This window comes from Symphalangus syndactylus, chromosome 3, assembly GCF_028878055.3.
Source record: "Symphalangus syndactylus isolate Jambi chromosome 3, NHGRI_mSymSyn1-v2.1_pri, whole genome shotgun sequence".
Classification (NCBI taxonomy): Eukaryota; Metazoa; Chordata; class Mammalia; order Primates; family Hylobatidae; genus Symphalangus; species Symphalangus syndactylus.
This window is the reverse complement of record NC_072425.2, coordinates 51,709,927-51,734,864: the sequence shown is the minus strand read 5'-3', so window position 1 is coordinate 51,734,864 and position 24,938 is coordinate 51,709,927. Positions and strand designations below refer to the sequence as shown.

Sequence of the window (24,938 nt, the reverse complement as noted above, 5' to 3'; positions counted from 1 at the left end):
CCTAAAAGAGCTCCTGAAGGAAGCAGTAAACATGGAAAGGAACAACCGGTACCAGCCCCTGCAAAAACATGCCAAATTGTAAAGACCATCACGGCTAGGAAGAAACTGCATCAACTAACGAGCAAAATAACCAACTAACATCATAATGACAGGATCAGATTCACACATAACAATATTAACCTTAAGTGTAAATGGGCTAAATGCTCCAATTAAAAGACACAGACTGGCAAACTGGATAAGGAGTCAGGACCCATCAGTGTGCTGTATTCAGGAAACCCATCTCACGTGCAGAGACACACATAGACTCAAAATAAAGGGATGGAGGAAGATCTATCAAGCAAATGGAAAACAAGAAAAGGCAGGGATTGCGATCCTAGTCTCTGATAAAATAGACTTTAAACCAACAAAGATCAAAAGAGACAAAGGCGGCCATTACATAATGGTAAAGGGATCAATTCAACAAGAAGAGCTAACTATCCTAAATATGTATGCACCCAACAAAGGAGCACCCAGATTCATAAAGCAAGTCCTGAGTGACCTACAAAGGGACTTAAACTCCCACACAATAATAATGGGAGATTTTAACACCCCACTGTCAACATTAGACAGATCAATGAGACAGAAAGTTAACAAGAATATCCAGGAATTGAACTCAGCTCTGCACAAAGTGGACCTAATAGACATCTACAGAACTCTCCACCCCAAATCAACAGAATATACATTTTTTTCAGCACCACACCACACCTATTCCAAAATTGACCACATAGTTGGAAGTAAAGCTCTCCTCAGCAAATGTAAAAGAATAGAAATTATAACACACTGTCTCTCAGACCACAGTGCAATCAAACTAGAACTCAGGATTAAGAAACTCACTCAAAACCACTCAACTACATGGAAACTGAACAACCTGCTCCTGAATGACTATTGGGTACATAATGAAATGAAGGCAGAAATAAAGATGTTCTTTGAAACCAATGAGAACAAAGACACAACATACCAGAATCTCTGGGACACATTCAAAGCAGTGTATAGAGGGAAATTTATAGCACTAAATGCCCACAAGAGAAAGCAGGAAAGATCCAAAATTGACACCCTAACATCACAATTAAAAGAACTAGAAAAGCAAGAGCAAACACATTCCAAAGCTAGCAGAAGGCTAGAAATAACTAAAATCAGAGCAGAACTGAAGGAAATAGAGACACAAAAAACCCTTCAAAAAAATTAATGAATCCAGGAGCTGGTTTTTTGAAAAGATCAACAAAATTGATAGACCACTAGCAAGACTAATAAAGAAGAAAAGAGAGAAGAATCAAATAGATGCAATAAAAAATGAAAAAGGGGATATCACCACTGATCCCACAGAAATACAATCTACCATCAGAGAATACTACAAACACCTCTATGCAAATAAACTAGAAAATCTAGAAGAAATGGATAAATTCCTCGACAAATACACCCTCCCAAGACTAAACCAGGAAGAAGTTGAATCTCTGAATAGACCAATAACAGGTTCTGAAATTGTGGCAATAATCAATAGCTTACCAACCAAAAAGAGTCCAAGACCTGATGGATTCACAGCCGAATTCTACCAGAGGTACAAGGAGGAACTGGTACCATTCCTTCTGAAACTATTCCAATCGATAGAAAAAGAGGGAATCCTCCCTAACACATTTTATGAGGCCAGCATCGTCCTGATACCAAAGCCTGGCAGAGACATAACCAAAAAAGAGAATTTCAGACCAATATCCTTGATGAACATTGATGCAAAAATCCTCAATAAAATACTGGCAAACCGAATCCAGCAGCACATCAAAAAGCTTATCCACCATAATCAAGTGGGCTTCATCCCTGGGATGCAAGGCTGGTTCAACATACGCAAATCAATAAATGTAATCCAGCATATAAACAGAACCAAAGACAAAAACCACATGATTATCTCAATAGATGCAGAAAAGGCCTTTGACAAAATTCAACAACCCTTCATGCTAAAAACTCTCAATAAATTAGGTATTGATGGGACGTATCTCAAAATAATAAGAGCTATCTATGACAAACCCACAGCCAATATCATACTGAATGGGCAAAAACTGGAAGCATTCCCTCTGAAAACTGGCACAAGACAGGGATGCCCTCTCTCACCGCTCCTATTCAACATAGTGCTGGAAGTTCTGGCCAGAGCAATCAGGCAGGAGAAGGAAATAAAGGGTATTCAATTAGGAAAAGAGGAAGTCAAATTGTCCCTGTTTGCAGATGATATGATTGTATATCTAGAAAACCCCATTGTCTCAGCCCAAAATCTCCTTAAGCTGATTAGCAACTTCAGCAAAGTCTCAGGATACAAAATCAATGTACAGAAATCACAGGCATTCTTGTACACCAATCACAGACAAACAGAGAGCCAAATCATGAGTGAACTCCCATTCACAATTGCTTCAAAGAGAATAAAATACCTAGGAATCCAACTTACAAGGGATGTGAAGGACCTCTTCAAGGAGAACTACAAACCACTGCTCAATGAAATAAAAGAGGATACAAACAAATGGAAGAACATTCCATGCTCATGGGTTGGAAGAATCAATATCGTGAAAATGGCCATACTGCCCAAGGTAATTTATAGATTCAATGCCATCCCCATCAAGCTACCAATGACTTTCTTCACAGAATTGGAAAAAACTACTTTAAAGTTCATATGGAACCAAAAAAGAGCCCGCATCGCCAAGTCAATCCTAAGCCAAAAGAACAAAGCTGGAGGCATCACGCTACCTGACTTCAAACTATACTACAAGGCTACAGTAACCAAAACAGCATGGTACTGGTACCACAACAGGACATAGATCAATGGAACAGGACAGAGTCCTCAGAAATGATGCCGCATATCTACAACTATCTGATCTTTGACAAACCTGACAAAAACAAGAAATGGGGAAAGGATTCCCTATTTAATAAATGGTGCTGGGAAAACTCGCTAGCCATATGTAGAAAGCTGAAACTGGATCCCTTCCTTACATCTTATACAAAAATTAATTCAAGATGGATTAAAGACTTAAATGTTAGACCTAAAACTATTAAAATCCTACAAGAAAACCTAGGCAATACCATTCAGGACATAGGCGTGGGCAAGGACTTCATGTCTAAAACACCAAAAGCAATGGCAACAAAAGCGAAAATTGACAAATGGGATCTCATTAAACTAAAGAGCTTCTGCACAGCAAAAGAAACTACCATCAGAGTGAACAGGCAACCTACAGAATGGGAGAAAATTTTTGCAACCTACTCATCTGACAAAGGGCTAATATCCAGAATCTACAATGAACTGAAACAAATTTACAAGAAAAAAACAAACAACCCCATCAAAAAGTGTGCAAAGGACATGAACAGACACTTCTCAAAAGAAGACATTTATGCAGCCAAAAAACACATGAGAAAATGCTCATCATCACTGGCCATCAGAGAAATGCAAATCAAAACCACAGTGAGATACTATCTCACACCAGTTAGAATGGCCATCATTAAAAAATCAGGAAACAACAGGTGCTGGAGAGGATGTGGAGAAATAGGAACACTTTTACACTGTTGGTGGGACTGTAAACTAGTTCAACCATTGTGGAAGTCAGTGTGGCAATTCCTCAGGGATCTAGAACTAGAAATACCATCTGACCCAGCCATTCCATTACTGGGTATATATCCAAAGGATTATAAATCATGCTGCTATAAAGACACATGCACACGTATCTTTATTGCGGCACTATTCACAATAGCAAAGAGTTGGAACCAATCCAAATGTCCAACAACGATAGACTGGATTAAGAAAATGTGGCACATATACACCACGGAATACTATGCAGCCATAAAAAATGATGAGTTCATGTCCTTTGTAGGGACATGGATGAAACTGGAAAACATCATTCTCAGTAAACTATCACAAGGACAAAAAACCAAACACCGCATGTTCTCATTCATAGGTGGGAATTGAACAATGAGAACTCATGGACACAGGAAGGGGAACATCACACTCCGGGGACTGTTATGGGGTGGGGGGAGGGGGAGGGACAGCATTAGGAGATATACCTAATGCTAAATGACGAATTAATGGGTGCAGGAAATCAACATGGCACATGGATACATATGTAACAAACCTGCACATTGTGCACATGTACCCTAAAACCTAAAATATAATAAAAAAAAAATTCATATGGAACCAAAAAGCCTGTATGGCCAAGACAATCCTAAGCAAAAAGAACAAAACTAGAGGCATCACACTACTCAAATTCAAACTATACTAAAAGGCTACACTAGCCAAACAGCATGATACAGGTACAAAAACAGATACATAGACCAATGGAACAGAATAGTGATCTCAGAACCATCTGATTTTCAACAAACCTGACAAAAACAAGCAATGGGGAAATGATTCCCTATTTAATAGATGGTGAACCATATGCAGAAAATTGAAACTGGATCCCTTCCTTACACCTTATACAAAAATACAAAAATTAACTCAAGATGGATTGAAGACTTAAACCCAAAACCATAAAAACCTAAGAAGAAAATCTAGGCAATACCATTCAGGACATAGGCATGGGCAAAGATTTCATGATGAAAACATCAAAAGCAATTGTGACAGAAGCAAAAACTTACAAATGGGATCTAATTAAACTAAAGAGCTTCTGCACAGCAAAAGGAACTATCATCAGTGTGAATAGACAACCTACAAAATGGGAGAAAATGTTTGCTATCTATTCATCTGACAAAGGTCTAATATCCAGAATCTACAAGAAACTTAAGCAAATTTACAAGAAAAAACAACACCATTAAAAAGTGGGCAAAGGACATGAGGACACTTCTCAAAAGAAGACATACATGTGGCCAATAAACATGAACAAAAGCTCAACATCACTGATCATTAGAGAAATGCAAATAGGCCAGGCACGGTGGCTCACACCTGTAATCCCAGCACTTTTAGAGGCCGAGGTGGGGAGATCATGAGGTCAGGAGATCGAGACCATCCTGGCTAACAGGGTGAAACCCTGTCTCTACTAAAAAAACACACAAACAAAAACAAAAAAAACAAATTAGCCAGGCATGGTGGCAGGTGCCTGTAGTCCCAGCTACTTGGGAGGCTGAGGCAGGAGAATGGCGTGAACCAGGAAGCAGAGCTTGCAGTGAGCTGAGATTCTACCACTGCACTCCAGCCTGGGGGACAGAGCAAGACTCTGTCTCAAAAAAAAAATGCAAATCAAAACCTCAATGAGATACCATCTCATACCAGTCAGAATGGCAATTATTAAAAAGTCAAGAAACAACAGATGCTGGCGAGGCTATGGAGAAATAGGAACACTTTTACATTGTTCGTGGGAACATAAATTAGTTCAACCATTGTAGAAGACAGTGTGGCAATTCCTCAAAGACCTAGAATCAGAAATACCATTTGATCCAGCAATCACATTACTAGGTATATACCCAAAGGAATATAAATTATTCTATTATAAAGATACATGCATGTGTATGTTCATTGCAGCACTATTCACAATAGCAAAGTCATGGAATCAACCCAAATGTCCATCAATGATAGACTGGATAAAGAAAATGTGGTACATATACACCATGGAATACTATGCAGCCGTAAAAAACGAATGAGACTATGTCCTTTGCAGTGACATGGATGGAGCTCAAAGTCATTATTCTCAGCATACTAATGCAGGAGCAGAAAACCAAACACCACATGTTCTAACTTATAAGTGGGCACTGAACAATGAGAACATATGGACACAGGGAGGGGAACAACACCTCCCGGGGCCTGTTGCCGGGGCGGGGTGAGGGAGAGCATCAGGAAGAATAGCTAATGGATGCCGGGCTTACTACCTAGGTGATAGGTTGATAGGTGTAGCAAAACACCATGGCACACGTTTACCTACATAACAAACCTGCACGTCCTACATGTATATCCTGGAACTTAAATTTAAAAGAACAGCTCGAGTCCCTTATAGAAAATGGTATGGTATTTGCATTTAACCTACATACAGCTTCCTGCAGTTAAAATTACTTCCAGATTACTTATAATACCTAATACAATGTAAATAGTTGTTATACTATTGTTTTTTATTTGTATTGTTTTATTGTTATATCTTTTTTTAATGTTCTATCTGTAGTTCCATGAATCCACAGATGTGGAATCCGGGGACACAGTGGGCCAATTACTTTTGATACGTGATGAGAACATCACCAAAGTCTTACCAAAGGGATCAAATACAAGTATGATCAAGTCTCGTGATCCAGCTGTGTAGCTGTGGGCAACACAGAGGACAGGAGAACATGTTGAACCACACTACAAACAGGCAATCAACAAAATCCATAACTCTACTAATCAAACAGTCTGGGTTATCTAACACATAAATTATAAGGAAAATGAATGAGAGAGAGAAAGTGGGTTAAATGAGATGTGAAAGACATCACTTGTAAATAATAGACAATTCTATAGTGTCTATAGATGCACACTTTAAAGGTAAAACCAAAAAAAAAAAAATGTGAAGAAATGATAACTGTAAAAGTCAAGATAGTAGTTACTTTGAAGAGAAAGGCATGTGGGAAGAGGGAATTGTGACTGAGATGGAACATGGTGGGGCTTTTAGGGTGGCTGGGAAAGTTCTGGTTCTTTTTTATTTATTTATTTATTTTTTAATTTTTTTTGCACACAAAACAATAAACATTTTCTAAAAATACATACAAACAAAAAGATGCATATCAAACATATTAGGAAGGTTGCACATGGGAAGACGGGGAATAGAAATGGGGAGTGGGAATTAAAATAAATGAGAGAGGGAGTTTGTATGGATCAATGATAATAACTCAATCCTCTATTTGACAAAGAAGAAGGAGAAGGAAGAGGAAGAAAAAGAAAGTGGGATAAAGGATCAGAAAGGGAGGAAAATAGAAAAAATTAGAGTATGACTCCAGGGTAGACCTGTTTTGTTGTCGCTGGGTTGGTTGGTTGGTTTGTCTGTTGTATTTTTCATGTTTCGCCATGTTGGCCAGGATGGTCTCGAACTCCTAGCCTCAAGTCATCGACCCGCCTCAGCCTCCCAGAGTGCTGGGACTACAGGCATGAGCCACCACGTCCAGCCCCCACATTGCTTCTGGCCTCCGTGGTAGACCTCCCAGACGGGGCAGTCGGGCAGAGGCGCTCCCCACATCGCAGACGGGGCGGCCGGGCAGAGGCGCTCCTCACTTCCCAGATGGGGCGGCCGGGCAGAGGCGCTCCTCACTTCTTCCCAGACGGGGCGGCCGGGCAGAGGCGCTCCTCACTTCCCAGACGGGGCAGCTGGGCAGAGGGGCTCCTCACTTCTTCCCAGACGGGGCGGCTGGGCAGAGGGGCTCCTCACTTCTTCCCAGACGGGGCGGCCGGGCAGAGGCGCTCCTTACTTCCCAGACGATGGGTGGCCGCGTCTCTTATGTCAGTAGCACTCTGCATTTATCTATATTTTGATATCAATTTTTCATAATTTCCCCAAATATTTTTCTTTCTTTTCTTTCCTTCTTTCTTTCTTTCTTTCTTTCTTTCTTTCTTTCTTTCTTTCTTTCTTTCTTTCTTTCTTTCTTTCTTTCTTTCATTCTCTCTCTCTCTTTCTTTTTCTTTTCTTTCTCTCTTTCTCTTTCTCTCTCTTTCTTTCTCTCTCTCTTTCTTTCTTTCTTTCTTTCTTTCTTTCTTTCTTTCTTTCTTTCTTTCTTTCTTTCTTTCTTTCTTTCTTTCTTTCTTTTTCTTTCTTTCTTTCTTTTTTGATGGAGTTTTGTTCTTGTTGCCCAGGCTGGAGTGCAATGGTGCGATCTTGGCTCACTGCAACCTCCGCCTCCCAGGTTCAAGTGATTCTCCTGCCTCAGCCTCCCAAGTAGCTGGGATTACAGGTGCCCACCACCATGCCCGGCTAATTTTGTATTTTTAGTAGAGACAGGGTTTCACCATGTTGGCCAGGCTGGTCTTGAACGCCTGACCTCGTGATCCGCCTGCCTTGGCCTCCCAAAGTGCTGGGATTACAGGTGAGAGCCACTGTGCCCGACCTTTTCCCTGAATATTTCTTCTCTTTCATGTAATCCTTATAACCAATTTCCTTTCAAATCCATCCTGTAGTAGCAACCCTATATCAGCTATTGATAAATACATGTAAAATATTACATGCTATGTATTCCACTTGCTAATAATCCTATTCTGTCTTATTTTATCTATTGTAAATTTTGGGCTTCCCAGGCCAGGTTTACTAATGGAACTTTACTGCATGACTTTGAAACTCTAGGCTCTTCTAACTGTTGGTACAAAAAGTCTCTATAACATAAAAGAAAATGTTCCTCCTTCCCTTATAGTTGTAGAGAAAGGCAGATGGTATCCTGCATGATAAAACTGTTTCTGTATATGTTCTGTTTAACTAGGTAGTCTGAAAAGTCACTAGAGCTTAGATACTATTGCTATATCCTGTGAAAGTGTTCCTTAACCTCTAGAAGATTTGTAACTTCTGATTGGTTGATTTAATTAATAGCATATTGTTCTGGCAAAAATATTTAAATGGACATTTGTGTTTTTCAAAAAGAATAAATACTTGTGAATACAAAAAGGGTCATGGACACTTCTCCCTTCTCCTCCATGCGTGAAGTAAGAAAAAAATAAGACTTGTGCTAGATTTCTTATTTAATGAAAGATTTACAGTCTTGCCTCATTGAAATGAACAGCTGAGGCTGTGAGGTGATTTGGATAAACTGAGCTGAAAGTAGAGCACTAAGGAGAGTATGAGCCAATGTATGAGACAATGAAAGGGATTAAGTTTTACCACGATTGATTATCAGTCAGGAGTCTCACCTGCCTCTGCCATGTGTTTCTAACCAACAGGGAACACTGTTAAAGCTCTATCTTGCTGAGAAAAATCTAACATTAGGGCTTAGAGTAGGTTAAACTGCCATGATGGAAAGATCCCAAACATGAAGTAGCTAGAACAGGAGTCAATGAAGAACTCTACTCCACAATTCAAGAGCCCAGGTTCTTTTCATCTTGTCTTTCTTCCCCTCCAGAGTGTATTATACTCATCTTTTTTATTAAAACTGGGTTGTAACCAGTGGGAATGAGGAAGAGAAAATGGAGGGGACACAGTCTGGTCTTAGGGTGTTGAACTACAAGTGGCAGACATCACATCTGCTTGTATTTTACTGAAAAGACAAAGTCACGTGGCCATATCTAACTGCAAAGGAAATATGGTGTAGTTGGCTAGTCATGTGACAGGCTATACTTTCAGTTTTATGGGATAAGGATAGAATAGATAGTGAAGGACAGATAGCAGTTTGTTACCCCTTTCCTGTCCATGAAAGAAGAGATTCCATATTATCTCCAACTTGCCACCAAAAATATTTTTTCATTGTTTGAATATATTTTTTTCTTAAGTCCAAACCCATATGAATTGAGAATTGAAATTCCAAGAGAATTCAAAGACCGTAGTAGAGACTCCAGCCTTTCTAGTAATTAATAGTACGCTTGCCAAAGTTGTTAATTCCCCCAAGGATTAGTACTATGTATACTCCATGGATGACAAAGAAAAATAATTTCCTTCAGAGAGCATCTTTGAATTAGAGGTGTTAGAAAATAAAGGTTGTAAGATATTTCAAATTAAACAGTTTCTATTTTGTTTAAATCCAAGAAATTAGTAAGTGCTTATAAAAACCTAAGATAAAAAATCTCAAAGACTGCTTTATGGGTGTAGGGAGAAGTTAAGTAAAATTAAAAACAAAACTGATAATGTTTTACATATAATAATCTTTAAGAAACATTCTCTCTAGGCCAGGTGAAAAGGTAATAATTGTCAGAAAAAAAAAATGACATCTTGGCTGGGCCCGGTGGCTCACGCCTGTAATCCCAGCACTTTGGGCGGCCGAGATGGGCGGATCATGAGGTCAGGAAATCAAGACCATCCTGGCTAACACGGTAAAACCGTGTCTCTACTAAAAATACAAAAACAAAATTAGCTGGCCGTGGTGGCGGGTGCCTGTAGTCCCAGCTTCTCAGGAAGCTGAGGCAGGAGAATGGCATGAACCCGGAAGGCAGAGCTTGCAGTGATCCAAGATCGCGCCACCGCACTCCAGCCTGGGTGACAGAGGAGACTCCATCTCAAAAAAAAAAAAAAAAAAGACATCTTAAAACTTCACAGTGTTTGAAAAGAGAGCCAAGTCACTAATTATACTTATTATCTTTCAGAAATATATTACGTAGTTTAATTGAATTAGTCTTGAAGGGACAGAATCTTATGGTTTTCATGTTGAAAAAGGATATTTTTAAGTGAAAAAATATCACTGAATTAAGTTATATGACATTTAATTTAAAGATAAATATTATGTTCTGGTAAGGAAAATGAAATCCATATAACTATGCAAAACAAATTAATACAAATTTATTAATAAAAATGTAATCAGTTTTCTTATTTATTTATTTGTTTATTTTTTGAAATGGAGACTCGCTCTGTTGCCCAGGCTGAGTGCAGTGGCGCAGTCTCGGCTCACTGCAAGCTCTGCCTCTGGGGTTCAAGCTGTTCTCCTGCCTCAGCCTCCCGAGTAGCTGGGACTACAGGCGCCTGCCACCACGCCCCACTAATTTTTTTGTATTTTTAAGTAGAGACGGGGTTTTACCGTGTTAGCCAGGATGGTCCCGATCTCCTGACCTTGTGATCCACCCACCTCGGCCTCCCAAAGTGCTGGGATTACAGGCGTGAGCCACCGCGCCTGGCCGCAGTATTCTTATTTTTAAAAACATTCTATCTCAAAAGCTTTTGGATGACTGAAAGGAAAATTCTAATCATTCCTGCTGAATTATAAGCTAAAGAACAAATGTGAATTTATATCATGCCAACAATGAGTGGTCATAAAAACTTATTTTTTAAATTTTATTTTTTTAAGATGGGATCCTTCCATGTTGCCCAGGCTGATCTTAAACTCCTGGGCTCAAGCAATCTGCCTGCCTTGGTCTCCTAAAGTGCTAAGATTACAGGTGTGAGCCACAATACCTAGCCATAAAAAATCTTAAAATGTTTCTATTTATTTATTTATTAGGAGACAGTGTCTCACTCTGTCGCCCAGATTGGAGTGCAGTGGTGGAATCCCAGCTCAGTCACCCTCAAACTCCTGGGCTCAAGGGATCTCCCTGCCTCAGCTTCCCGAGCAGCTAAGACTACAGGTGTGCCTCAACAAATCTGTATTTTACTTTTTGTAGAGATAGGAGACTCACTTTGTTGCATAGGCTGGTCTGGAACTCTTAAGTGATCCTCCCACCTCAATCTCCCACAGCCTTTGGATTACAGGCATGAGTTATTGTGCTCAGCCAAAAATCTTTAAAGAACAATTTATATTTAGACTTTTTTTTTTTTTTTGAGACGGAGTCTCCCCTTGCCACCCAGGCTGGAATGCAGTGGCGTGATCTCGGCTCACTGCAAGCACCGCCTCCCAGGTTCCCACCATTCTCCTGCCTCAGCCTCCCGAGTAGCAGGACTACAGGCGCCCGCCACCACGCCCAACTAATTTTTTGTATTTTTAGTAGAGACGGGGTTTCACCGTGTTAGCCAGGATGGTCTCGATCTCCTGACCTGGTGATCTACCCACCTCAGCCTCCCAAAGTGCTGGGATTACAGGCATGAGCCACTGCACCTGGCCTGTATTTAGACTTTTAATCAAGATATAGATAAGCGTAATAGTACTCAGTAAGAGAAAAATGAGAGAAGTGTATTTTAATAACTCTGTATTCCAAATCAAGGCAAACTCTCTGATTGATTAAATTTGGGGGGTACATTTTGGGTAAAAGATGGCTCTTTGTGGTGTGAAAATCTGGAGATTTTCCCCATTGAGAAATAAAAATGCAAAATGATATTTTAGCTCATGCAAGAATATAGATTTTTTTAAACGGCAAAGTAAACGTAACTTCCTAAATTTGCTTTATAAACTGGTTCTTATAAGTATCAGATAAAATGGAAAAATATGTGTATCTACAGAGTTAAGATAAAAAGTTTCAAGATGCCATATTTTTCTGGCAAATGCTTATTTTCTCTTTTTCTTTTTTTTGTTTGTTTGTTTGTTTTGTTTTGTTTTTTGTTTTGAGACAGTTTTGCTCTGTTGCCCACATTGGAGTGCAGTGTCACAATCAGTGCTTATTTTCAATAGTGATTGTGTTCTATGGTATTAACATGGGGCACTTTCTAAATTTCTTAATTGTTTAGGGACCATAATCTAAATCAAAATCAGATAATTGAGGGAGTAATTTTACTGTATGCAGAGGCCACTAGTGAAATTTAAAAATCACTGAACAGAGAAAATAAAACCCATGGTCATTGTACAACCCTCATTTGTCTTCTTGTGTAACATATTTAATTTCTTAGAAGAGCAGGTAAAACTCATTTAAAAGAACTGCTGCTTCTCATATCGATATGTTTCTCAATCCTGGTGAGCAGCCGTCCCCAGCCCCCAGGCACCAGGCCTGGTTGATGGCCTGTTAGGAAGCAGGCAGCACAGCAGGAGTTGAGCGCAGGTGAGGCAGCTTTACTGCCTGAGCTCCACCTCCTGTCAGGTCAGCAGCAGCATTAGAGTCTCATAGGACCACAAACCCTATTGCAAACTATGCACGGGAGGGATCTATGTTGCGTGCTCCTTATGAAAATCTAACTTATTGCCTGATGATCTGAGGTGGAAAAACTTCACCCTGAAACCATCCTCCTCATCCCCTCCCCATCTGTGGAAAAACTGTCTTCCATGAAAACTGTCCCAGGTGCCAAAAAGATTGGGGACCACTCCTGGTGCAGGCTGAATCTTCCCAGTACTCTTAAGGGACACAGTGTGTGGATGGGGCATACGTGATGCACAGTCCAGCATTCTTATGTCTCCAAGTCTTAGAGTTTCTTCCTGTGCAAGATGTCAAGAGCTTTAGGGCGTCTAAACTTCTTTTGCATCATCTAAAACTCTATTGGGTAATTTATTGTCCAATTCAGTAAACTAGTAGAATCACATTCAGATGCACAAAACAATACTCTGAATGCATAATCTCTGTTAAATCTACCCATGTGGAGAAATTCAGCCTAAGGTAAAATAATGTTCCTCCCACCTTGGTGGATCACCCTCAAAATCCACTTTCCAAAAGAGTCCTCAGAATTGCGTTGACGTTAATAAACAAATATCTCGAATGCTGTCAATATGCAAACTTCCAATATGCAAACTTTCAGAATCTGATTTTACATTTTACCCCATGAATGTTGAGATTCCATTCTGATTATTGCCTCATGATAAGGAGGAGGACTGGAGGGAAGTTATTCCTTTTTTTTCTTGTATGGGGTCTCCCTCTAGAGAAGCAGTAACAGTTTGTCCAAGCCATGGAGAAGAGACTTTTCAGGAAAGGAGAGGGAGAGGCTCATCTCTGTTTGGGCGTCAGGAGCAGGACTCTTAATTGGCAATCCCACTTGCCTGTGGGATTGCACCTAATGGGGACAGTCAGAAGATAACATTCCTGTCAACTTTATCTCCAGGCAGCAACCCAACCACCAAAATGAGACAAAAACGTGATGTTTTGTCTGTCCCCCTTTCCCCTTCTTCCTCTTGCTCACTCATCTCTAGCATTATTTATTTATATTTGTATGAATTTGTAGGGTACTAGTGCGATTTTGTTACGTGCATAGATTGCATAGTGATTAAGTCAGGGATTTTAGGGTATCCATCTCCTGTATAAAGTACATTGTGCTCGTTAAGTAATTTCTCATCATCCACTCCCTCTCACTCTCTCATGCTTCCAACTCTCTATTGTCTATCAGTCCACACTCTACGTTTATGTGTATGCATATATATTTTTTTTTCTTTGAGACAGAGTCTGGCTCTGTCGCCCAGGCTGGAGTGCAGTGGTGCGATCTTGTCTCACTGCAAGCTCCACCTCCCAGGTTCATGCCCTTCCTCTGCCTCAGCCTCCCGAGTAGCTGGGTCTACAGGTGCCCGCCACCACGCCCGGCTAATTTTTTTTGTATTTTTAAGTAGAGACAGGATTTCACCGTGTTAGCCAGGATGGTCTCGGTCTGAATACCACGGAAACAATATGCCCTTCTTGGTGCATCCTACTGAGAGGCCCAGAATGTCTGTGTGTCTGATACACACCATGTGAACCTTGACCACTGGGTTAAGTTGATGAAATTTCTCCACTGTACACTTTGATGAAATTTCTCCACTTTATAGTTACCATCTTTCTTGTTGTAGTTCAGTATCTTGGGAGAGACTATGTACATTCCATTCCCCCCAAACTTTCACCCACTAATTTTTGCCTCTACTGTGGGATTGTGTCTGCAGTCTTTATTTCTGGTGTTTGCCTGTCGGCAATGTTTCTATCCTCATTTCTTCGTTGGAATTCTGTGAAGAAGCATCATCTCTTCTCCATTTGTTTATTGATTTTTGCCATTACTAATATCAGCATAATGGATATTCTATTCTGTGGGTTAAAATCTAATATCATCCTTTATTTTGTTGCTCAGATTATTCCATCCTTGGCAATTAGGAGCTCCTTCAGGTTGGGTCCTGTTTGGACAAATTCCTTCCTTCCTTCCTTCCTTCCTTCCTTCCTTCCTTCCTTCCTTCCTTCCTTTTCTCCTCCCTCCCTTCCTTCTTTCCTTCCTTCTTTTCTGCTTCCTTCCTTCCTTCCTTTTCTCCTCCCTCCCTTCCTTCTTTCCTTCCTTTTCTCCTTCCTTCCTTCCTTCCTTCCTTCCTTCCTTCCTTCCTCCCTCCCTCCCTCCCTCCCTCCTTTTCTTCCTCCCTCCCTTCCTCCCTCCCTTCCCTCCTTTCCTTCTTTCTCTTAGTACCTCTTCACTTTCTGGAATACAAGATGCTCCAGGCTCGTCTTCTATGTTCTCTGCCCCAGCCCTGGAGTGAGTCACTTCCCCTGAGAACCCTGATTTCCATTACTGGAAATTGGTGCTTAGGGACCAAGCCCTGAGCACAAGGCATGCTCACTGTTATAGGGTGTCATTGTTTGGCTGCTCCGATGAGCAGAGACCATTTAAATTTTGTCAGTTGTCTGAGCTCTCCTGTGTGCAGGGTCCTGTGTGGCCCTTGTGCAGCAATGATATGTCTACCTGGTGTCTTGCTAATGGAAGCTGCTGGGTTGCAGAAGAAGGAAGCCCCAACCAAGCCCCAACCAGGCTGGTTGGTTGAAGGAAGCCCACTAAGCAAGAGTAGCAGTGGCACCCCCTCAGTGAGGGTGGCAGAGGGACCTGGACCTGACCCACCACACAGTGTGGGGAACCTGAAGGTTTTTCTGGGCCCCAATTCCCTCTTGGATGGAACTTGAGCTTTTACTAGATGAATGTGCAGGGCAGGACACTTGAGGTCTTCCAGGCCCAAGACGTAGCACATAGCCAGATCCAGTGGTCCAGTGCGCTGTCACCACCATCGCCCTCCACTGGGTCCTTGGCCAAGCCTGGGGTCTCCCTAAGGTGCAGGGGCAATGGCAGCAGCCCCTCGAAGAGCTACTGTAGGGTTGACGCCAGCATGCACGCCAGACTCTTGGGAGAGGGTTGGAGCGTGGAGTTCGCACAGCACAGGGAACTGTGGTGGGGACCTTCACTCTGGCCAGTACCTGAAGGTGAACATCAGAGCATCCCCCAAGACAAGGAGGGGTGAGGTCCAGGTTGTCCCCAGGGTCAAAGAGGGGGTGGTTGTGGAGATCCACTCTGGGTTAAGGCAGTGTTGGGCTGCAGAGGTGGAGCAGACAGCTGGAGGATGTTGGGATCAGCTGTGTTAAAGAAAAAATATTCCTGGTGCTTGTTAAAACTCCATAAGGCCAACTTTATTCAGGCCCATTGAGATAGGTACAGGGTCTTGTAGTGGGAGAGAGGTATTTGGCTCAGTTCCAAACACAGCAGAGACAACACACAGCACAGACAACTGGGGATTGAGAGCCAAGAGCAGGTTGGGGGCTGCCGGATGGAGAATGACGGAGGGAAAACAGCAGGGGGAAGGGCGATTCTGGCTCAAGCCACCTAACAGGATTGTTGCTGAAAGCTGGCCACCACGACCAGACAGCACCCAGGGTGTGGCAGGGGATGGGGAGTCTGGCCAGTTAGTGAAGGTGACCTGATGACTGAGGATGGGGTATTCTAGCTAATTGACTTAGTAGGATCCTTGCTAAAATTGGACAATGGAGGCCAGGTGCGGTGGCTCACGCCTGTAATCCCAGCACTTTGGGAGGCTGAGGCGGGTGGATCACCTGAGATCAGGAGTTCGAGACCAGCCTGGCCAACATGGTGAAACCCCCTCTCTACTAAAAATACAAAAATTAGCCGGGCATGGTGGCAGGTGCCTGTAATCCCAGCTACTTGGGAGGCTGAGGCAGGAGAATTGCAGGAACCCTGGAGGTGGAGGTTGCAGTGAGCCGAGATCGCACCACTGCGTTCCAGTCTGGGCGACAGAGGGAAACGCCATCTCAAAAAACAACAAAAAAAAATTAGACAATGCAGAGACAAACATAGAAACCCCCAAATCAGGGCTTGGTTGAAAGAGAGTTCAGTGGAGCCTGAGTAGAGTCTGGTTAAGGAGAGAACCTTGTCAGCTGCTCTCATGGCTTGGGGCCTGGTGTCTTCTCTCCCACAAAGTCCAGATGTCAAAGCTAAGAGGACACCAGGCCGGGGACTTGACTGGGCTTCTGGGTCCCCTGATGCCAAGTGGAAAAAGTGTCTAAGTTGAGGTTTTGTAACATGCCGTTTACCAAGGCTGAATTGGCACTGGTCTTAAACACCATATTCCCAGAATGTTGACAGGCCGATGCTGCCCTTACCATCATTCTGCCATGGGCCTGTACACAGACCAGCAGCTGTGGGCAGGCAGCCTGCCTCAGCCGGGTGGAAACACTGTGTGTTTCCCTGTGTTTAGGTCCCGTGGGTTTGCACAGCTGGTAATGATAGGATTGGGGATCTGGGATGCATCATCCGGAGTGCTGGAGCCTTGGGTGGAGCTGGAAAGTGGAGCTGCAAGGACGGAGTAGGGAGGCAGTGAGGCCCTGACAGGGAGGGCCCTGGTGGCAAGGAGACATCATTTCATTATTTTGCAAGTGAGGTCCCCCTGAGGGAGTTTCTGGAGCAACGCAGGTGTTAGTAAAGCATCTTTCCCACATCTTTTCCCTGCCTGGCAGATCTATCCTCCCTGGTGTCCCTTTACCCGGCTGTGGCGGCCACCAGCACTCTGTCCTGCCAGCATCCTCAGGTCTGAGTGCTGTGTTCCAAGAGCCATCACCACTGAAAATTAAAACTGCCATTCCCTCCAGATGCAGTCCAGAGGGCAGGAGGGGCAACCTGGACTAGGTATCGGGGTGCTTCTTGAGGCCACCTGGGGAAGAGCATTCTCTTTCAGGGACCCTGGTGTCCCCAGGGGCTGACAGGGCTCCACCGATTTAGCTCCAGAGCCTACCAGGGCTGGCACTGAGGTCAGAGAGCCCAGGAGTCCAGGAAGGAGAATCTTGGAGCTCCCGTGTCCAGGGACACTCACTGCCCACCCTCACCCAGAACTGCTGTTCCCAAAGAATTTTACACATGCTGACGGAGATGAGCCAAGTGGGACAAGCAGTCTCCATGACCGGAATAGAGGGGCTGCTGTGGGGTGCCCCCGATGGCCAGCTGTGGGGCCTTGGCTGAGCCATGCCCTCCTCTGAGTCTCAGTTTCCTCATCTGTGGAACAGAATTAATGATGGACCACCCAGGAGCAAATGATATCCTTGTGTGAGGGCCTGGCACGTACAAAGTATTTAGAACCATGTATTCATCATATATTCAGAGCTGGCAGTGAGCCGAGATTGCGCCACTGCACTCCAGCCTGGGCGACAGAGTGAGACTCTGTCTCAAAATAAATAAATAAAGTAATATATAATAAACTAAAACCAGGAAAAAAAAAGGGATTTCTGTTGTTTTCTAAGTATCCATTATGTTCCAGGTACTTTCCCTAGGCAGTTTCATTTAATTATCCAAATCCGGGTCTTTTCACCCAAAACTTACACACCTCTCAGAGAACGGCTGTTTCATGACTCCTAAAACACGAAAGAGAGTGAGAGCTGCAACGTGTCCAGGGTCAGCCCCAAGTCCTGCCCCACAAGGTGGTCCCCCATCATATATACAGGTGGTCCCCCATCATATATACAGATGGATATGCAGTTATTTCGTAAAGACTTCTTATTTAATTCCAATTTAATATGTAATATTTCACTCCTTCCTTTTGACCAGTTGCTACAGAAAGCAAATTCTGTTTTGTGATGGGCTTTCACCTCAGGCCACTGATTGGTGTGTTATATGTCATATAACATACAACATGGCACAGTGTTATATGTCTGGGTAGGCTCTCGGAGGGATGCTGCCATTCCTAGGCTGCTGGGCCCTGGCGGGTCTGACACAGACAGTGCCCTGTGGCCGCGTGCCCAGATGCTGAAGCTTGTTCCTGGCTCAGCAGTTTGGAAAGAGTTGGTGCCACCACCTGTTCCTTTTCCTCCAGAATCAGACCGGAGGGTGGAGGCTAGCAGGAGCGGGTGTGAGACCGTCCGCTGGGGCGACAGGAAGCTGCAGTTGATGCTTCTCCTGTGAAATGTCACAAGCTTATGGCTGAAAGCGGCAAAGAAAGGAGAGCGTGTCCAGCCCTCTGGGATGAGGCACTGGCACCTTTGTGCTCCTAGGTAGCAAAGGAGGACTATCTTATTGGCGTGGGCAGCCACTTGGATATTTAAAAACCCAACAAATAAAGCTTGGAATTGAAGTGTTTCTGCATTTTTCTGGGGGAAATCTACATTGCTCAAACCTCAAGTGAAGACACCTTTCCTTTGCTGAGGCTTTTTTTTTTTTTTTTTTTGAGATGGAGTTTCACTCTGTTGCCCAGGCTGGAGTGCAATGGCGCGATCTCAGCCCACTGCAACCTCTGTCTCCTAGGTTCAAGTGATTATCCTGCCTCAGCCTCCCCAGTAGCTGGGATTACAGGTGTGAGCCACCACACCGGGTTAATTTTTGTATTTTTAGTAGAGACAGAGTTTCACCATGTTGGCCAGGCTGGGCTTGAGCTCCTGACCTCAAGTGATTTGCCCGCCTCGGCCTCCCAAAGTGCTGGGATTACAGTCGTAAACCACCACGCCTGGCCTTGCTGAGGCTTTTGAACACAAAAGTTGCCATGGGCTCAGGCCATTTAGGGCTGAGTTCCATGGTAACACGTGACCGACACTTTCCGGGGCAGGCCAGGGACCACCTTGTGGGGCAGGACTTGGGGCTGACCCTGGACACGTTGAAGCTCTCACTCTCTTTCGTGTTTTAGGAGTCATGAAACAGCCGTTCTCTGAGAGGTGTGTAAGTTTTGGGTGAAAAGACCCGGATTTGGATAATTCAATGAAACTGCCTAGGGAAAGTACCTGGAACATAATGGATACTTAGAAAACAAAGGAAATCCTTTTTTTTTCCCCTGGTTTTAGTTTATTATATATTACTTTATTTATTTATTTTGAGACAGAGTCTCACTCTGTCGCCCAGGCTGGAGTGCAGTGGCGCAATCTCGGCTCACTGCCAGCTCTGCCTCCCGGGATCACGCCATTCTCCTGCCTCAGCCTCCTGAGTAGCTGAGACTACAGGCGCCTGCCACCACACCCAGCTAATTTTTTGTATTTTAGTAGAGATGGGGTTTCACCGTGTTAGTCAGGATGGTCTCGATTTCCTGACCACGTGATCTGCCTGCCTCGGCCTCCCAAAGTGTTGGGATTACAGGCGTGAGCCACTGCACTCGGCCTATTATACATTTCTCATCACAACAAAAGAAAACAAGAAGAATATTTATACAGAGTCCCACCACGCGCTCTGTCCCCTCCACACGTGCAGAAATAGTTTTGACCAGGTGGTAATTGCAGCTTTCATGATTCTGTTTTCATTGTTTGCAGTGTTCTCCCATGTTGCCACATAACACTCCTGATTATTTTAACAGCCACATGGTATTTTGTGCATCAGCTCTTTAGGAGCAAAAAACCATTTAGTGAGACTACGGCATTTTTCCTAGACCACGAGTATATGTTTCTATTTGTGGGATTTTTCCCAGCACAGCGAAGGCCAGATCAGGACAGCTAGACTTAGGAACCCAAAGCTGTCTCCACGGGAAGGGATGAGAAGCACAGGATTACCTGGGTCCTGAGAGCTATCCCTGGGCATTGCCTTTTGGTCCAGACACCACGTGGGAAGTCACCTACCATGTGGGCACGTAGTGACCAATTGGCAGTCCTGAGAGGCTGACCCTGTGGGACTGGGGTGCAGGCTGCCTGCCACACTGCTGGTTCTTGCCCAACACAAGTCCCAAGAACAAACCAGAAATGCAGACCCACAGGAGGTCCTCAGCTTGACAGACCTGTGCTCCCCTTGTAAGAACAAGGGGTCTAGGCCGGGTGTGGTGGCTTACGCCTATAATCCCAACTACTCTGGAGGCTGAGGCAGGAGAATCATTTGAACCCAGGAGGCAGAGATGGCAGTGAGCCAAGATCGTGCCACTGCACTCCAGCCTGGGCGTCAGAGCGAGACTCCATCTCAAGAATAATAATAATAAAAAAAAGAACAAGGGGTCTGGAGGGTCTTGGGTCCACATGCTCTGGGTGGTATGTGGTGTCCTGGGTTTGCGGGAATTTCTCCGTCCCTCTGTAAGACAGGCATATGGGAGTGTAAAAATGAGCCATTGTTCATGGTGCCTTGAGACTATCTGGGCAGAGTGGGGTCTGTGACTCAGGGCTCAGTGACAGAGAGGTGCCCGTCGGAGAAGGGAAAAAGCGCTCGATTGCTGATTTCCACCCATGTCTACCTCCTGTCAGGGACTGCAAGGGCAGAGAGTAGAGAAGCACCAGCAAAGAACTGGCTGGGACCTAGGAAGGACTGGGTGGGAAGAATCCCATGGCCATAGGAGAACATTTATTAAAAGCAAAAATGTTGCAGGGTAAGAAAAACACACCTAAAATAACAGGCGTGGTAGAGTCTGATTAAAAAATAAAAAGCACATGTAAATACTGGAGTAGTAGAATGGTACCAGCTGGCATGAACAGAGCAATGGGCGGGAGCTGGGCCATGTGTGCATTTGTGTCCTGTGGAATTCTCTGGCAATGCCGAAGGAGGCCCGGCTAGATGTAAAAGATGTCCACTTTACAGCCGAGGGTAACAAGGCCCCTCATTTGAGGTGTGGGCCGAGGCTCGGACCTCGGTTTTGGCACTTAGGGACATCCTTTTCCTTCAAAATGTTTTCTCTTCATTGCTTTTTTTTTTTTTTTTTTTTTTAGGCAGAATCTCTCTGTCACCCAGGCTGGATGGAGTGCGGTGGTGCAATCTCGGCTCACTGCAACCTCTGCCTCCTGGGTTCAAGTGATTTGAACGTCATACACATACTGCTGAGACCAGCTCTGTCCATGAGACCCTAACCCAGCAGCGCTAGAGGAATTAAAGACACACACACAGAAATATAAAGTGTGGAGTGGGAAATCAGGGGTCTCACAGCCTTCAGAGCTGAAAGCCTTGAACAGAGATTTACCCACATATTTACTGACAGCAAGCCAGTGATAAGCATTGTTTCTATAGATTATAGATTAACTAAAAGTATTCCTTATAGGAAATAAAGGAATGGATAGTTATCTGCAGCAGGAGCATGTCCTTAAGGCACAGATTGCTCATGCTGTTGTTTGTGGTTTAAGAATGCCTTTAAGCGGTTTTCTGCCCTGGGTGGGCCAGGTGTTCCTTGCCCTCATTCCGGTAAACCCACAACCTTCAGCATGGGCATCATGGCCATCATGAACATCACAGTGCGGCAGAGATTTTGTTTATGGCCAGTCTTGGGGCCAGTTTATAGCCCGATTTGGGGGCCTATTCCCAACACATACCACAACACAACACGCACCACATAAACCATACACTCACCATGCATACATCACACACTACGTATTGCACACACACCCCCATATCACACACACAACACACATGCTACATACACAACACAACACATACCACACCACACAAAAACCACAAAACATGCCATACACACATCACATCCCACATACAACACATACACACAACACAACACACACCACAAAGCGCATTACAGATACCATACATCAGATACACCATACACAGCCTGCCACACACACACACACCACATATACATGCCACACCCTGCACACACATCACACACACACAAGTATGCACAGCACACACACACACACACGCACATGCACGCACAGCCTCTGCACCAAGACCTCTTTAAGCAAGTGCCTATTTCCCACCCTACCCTCTCTAAGCCTCGAAGAAAGTGCTCACACCTGAAAAGGGGTTTCCTTGTGGTGAATGAGCAAAGAAAGTTCCTGCTGCCCCAGGACCCTCTAGAAAATCTGGCAGAGGTAATAGCTCCGGGCAGAGGTGTCAGGAAAAATAAACAGTATTTCCCCCTTGGCCTGAGGGACCCGCTCCGCCCGCAGCTCCCAGCTCTTGTTGTCATGGAGAGCGGCCTGTGCACCCGGGCCGGCGCCCCTAGCCCTCCCGCTGGCTCTCCGCAGGCGGCTTTGTCAGGGCTCAGAGCGTCCCTGCAGCTGCGGGGAGAGGAGGAGACGGGGGCGGCTGCCTGTGGGTGCCGCGGACCTTCAGGGCGGGCCGGGGAGGCGGGACCGCTCCTCAGAACCCCAGGGGCTTCAGTCCTGGGCTGATTGGCGCGGGAAGCACAGCCCGGCCCTCCAGGTCCCCAAGGAGACGCCAGCCTCCTGCTGCCCACTGTGAGCGACCTCCCTGGGGCTCCTCTGGAAGCGGCTCCCGCAAGCGTCGAGTTTGCCTGTGCGGAGCTGGGGGAGCCTCCGGCTTTCCTGTTTGCTTTGTAAATGATTTTCGTCCCCAGAGGAAGGCGGTGAGTAGGTTACATTGGAAAAGGTGGAGATTTTCGCTTGTTTCAGGTGGCTTTGAGATCCTGTGTGGGCTCATTTTTCTGAGTGTCCGGGGCTGAGCAGGGCTTCTGCAGGGGGTCAGCTGACGGGACCCTTCTGCAGAATGAGGAGGTGACTGCCTGGTGTATAGTTTGAAGAGGGGTTTTAATCAGCTTTCTGCCCGCTCCTGAGCACAGCCCAGTGGAGACTGAGCTAAAGAAGACCACCTTGGCAGTCCTCGCGGTGGGTCCTGGGGCCCCCGGCTCTGGAACAGGATTCTCCAGGATACCTACTGAATGGTAAGTGCTGGGCTGGACTGTGATGAGACCTGTTTTGTTTCTGGACTTCTCCACCCTTCCCCATTCTTCCCATTTCTTTTCAAATGGATGGGAAAGGAAAATAGCCTGCTTGAAAAAAAGAACACATGTCATTGCCTGGGCGATTGCCATGGCAACGGAGACCCCATGTCGGATGCTGGGATTGTCTTTTCTTTTTGTTACTTTACTCTTGCCACTCAGCATTTCCCCTAAGTGTCACCTCTTGTAAGGGAGAATATAAAACCAGGGTGAAAGCGGGTGTTTTGGCGCTGCTAGGCAGAAGTTTGAGGTTCATTAAGACCTCCAGTTCTTCAGATAGACACGGGCGGAAAGAGGCCGCAAGGCTGGCCGTGCCCCTTTTTGTAGTTCGTGCCTCTGGTCCTTGGGGATCCAGGTTGTCCCAGCTCTTTGACTGCATGTTTCCTATGCTCTGTGTCTGTGAATTAGGGCAGTTAGAATGTTGTCATTTTCTGGGATGGCTGGGAAATACAGGTATCATTGCCTAAAATCAGTTTGAAGTGTAAACAATGAGTGCTTGTGTGTGTGTTGCATCTTTGTATGTGTGTGCACAGGATTTAATGTTGTGAACTATTAGGATAACAGCAAACTCCAGCCCCAGTGAGGTTGACCCTCTTTTTCATATTGTGCAGAAAGGTTAAACATTTCTCAGCAGCAGGGAAACCTGGCTGCTTTCTGGCCGCTGCCCATGGCTCTTCTTCCCAGGCCCTTGTGTTGGGGCAGGGGGTGGTCAGCTGAAGGCCAGCTGGCTTTGGACACAACGCCTTCTCTGTGTTGTGCCCAGGGTCCCAGCTCATTCGCTGAGAGTTAGCGGCTCACATCATCTGTTCTGGGATTGGGCTGTGTCCCAAGTGCCCCTCCTCATCCTCAAACCTCAGGACTCACTGGGCAGAGGTTGGGCTGGGACTGGAGGCCTCAGTTTCCTTATCTGCAAAATGAGGGTTATGACAGCTCATCCCTTGGTCCTTTAGTTGGGCTCCTAGGGGACTGCGGGCTTCTCCAAGCCCATCGTGGTACTGGATTTTCTCTGGACACCCCAGAGAGGGGGTCACACATGATCTGGGGGAGGTCAGAGCAGGATACATCCTCCTGTCACCATGGAGCACATGTGCTGAGGGACTGGTGCCTGGAAAGGGGAGCAGTGTGGAAGGAAATCTGGCCTCATCCCGTGGACCAGTGCCTCAGTTTCTCCATTATTAATGGTGTTATGTGTCACCCACTGGTGGCTCGCTGTTGGGTGAAAGAGCTGAGGACTGCATTTTTGCTGTGTGTGACCTGTACGGAAGCCTGTCATCCATGACAGTGTCTGACAAGCGCCTGCCAGTCTGCAGCAGGGCATCCGTCCACTCTGGCTATGGGGAGATGTGGGCCCATTTCCCCATCATCCCTGCGTGTGCCTTCCTAAGCTCATGAGCAACAGTGCTGACTCAGTCCTGCAGCGTCAGTTCAGTCTTGGGGTGTCCTCATTCTCCAGGACATCCCAACGAGGGATATCCAGCATCCCTGCTTGAGGGTCCCACCCTCAGGGACAGGATGGGTTTGGGTGGTAGCCATAGCTCCACAGTCTCAGGTTGCCCAGGGCCACCAGGCAGCGGCTCTTGGCCCTGAGTGTATCTGTGTGGTCCAAGAAGAGGCGAGGTGCTCGTGTGTGCAGAAATGTGCCAGGAAGGACAGGGGAGACTCAG

General features: G+C 45.0%; 1 protein-coding gene across 2 annotated transcripts in view; it reads left to right on the top strand.

Moving 5' to 3' along the window:
* Window positions 1-24,938, top strand: part of FGD3 (FYVE, RhoGEF and PH domain containing 3) — a 160,400-nt gene that overhangs the window by 44,589 nt on the left and 90,873 nt on the right. The window contains exon 1 of one of the 2 annotated variants that reach the window (XM_055271920.2): window positions 23,135-23,217. The exons of the other annotated variant lie outside the window; for it this stretch is intronic. The gene's annotated coding sequence lies outside the window, so the exon portion shown is untranslated. Of the gene's footprint in view, window positions 1-23,134; window positions 23,218-24,938 lie in introns of those variants that run through there. 2 annotated transcript variants of the gene reach the window in all.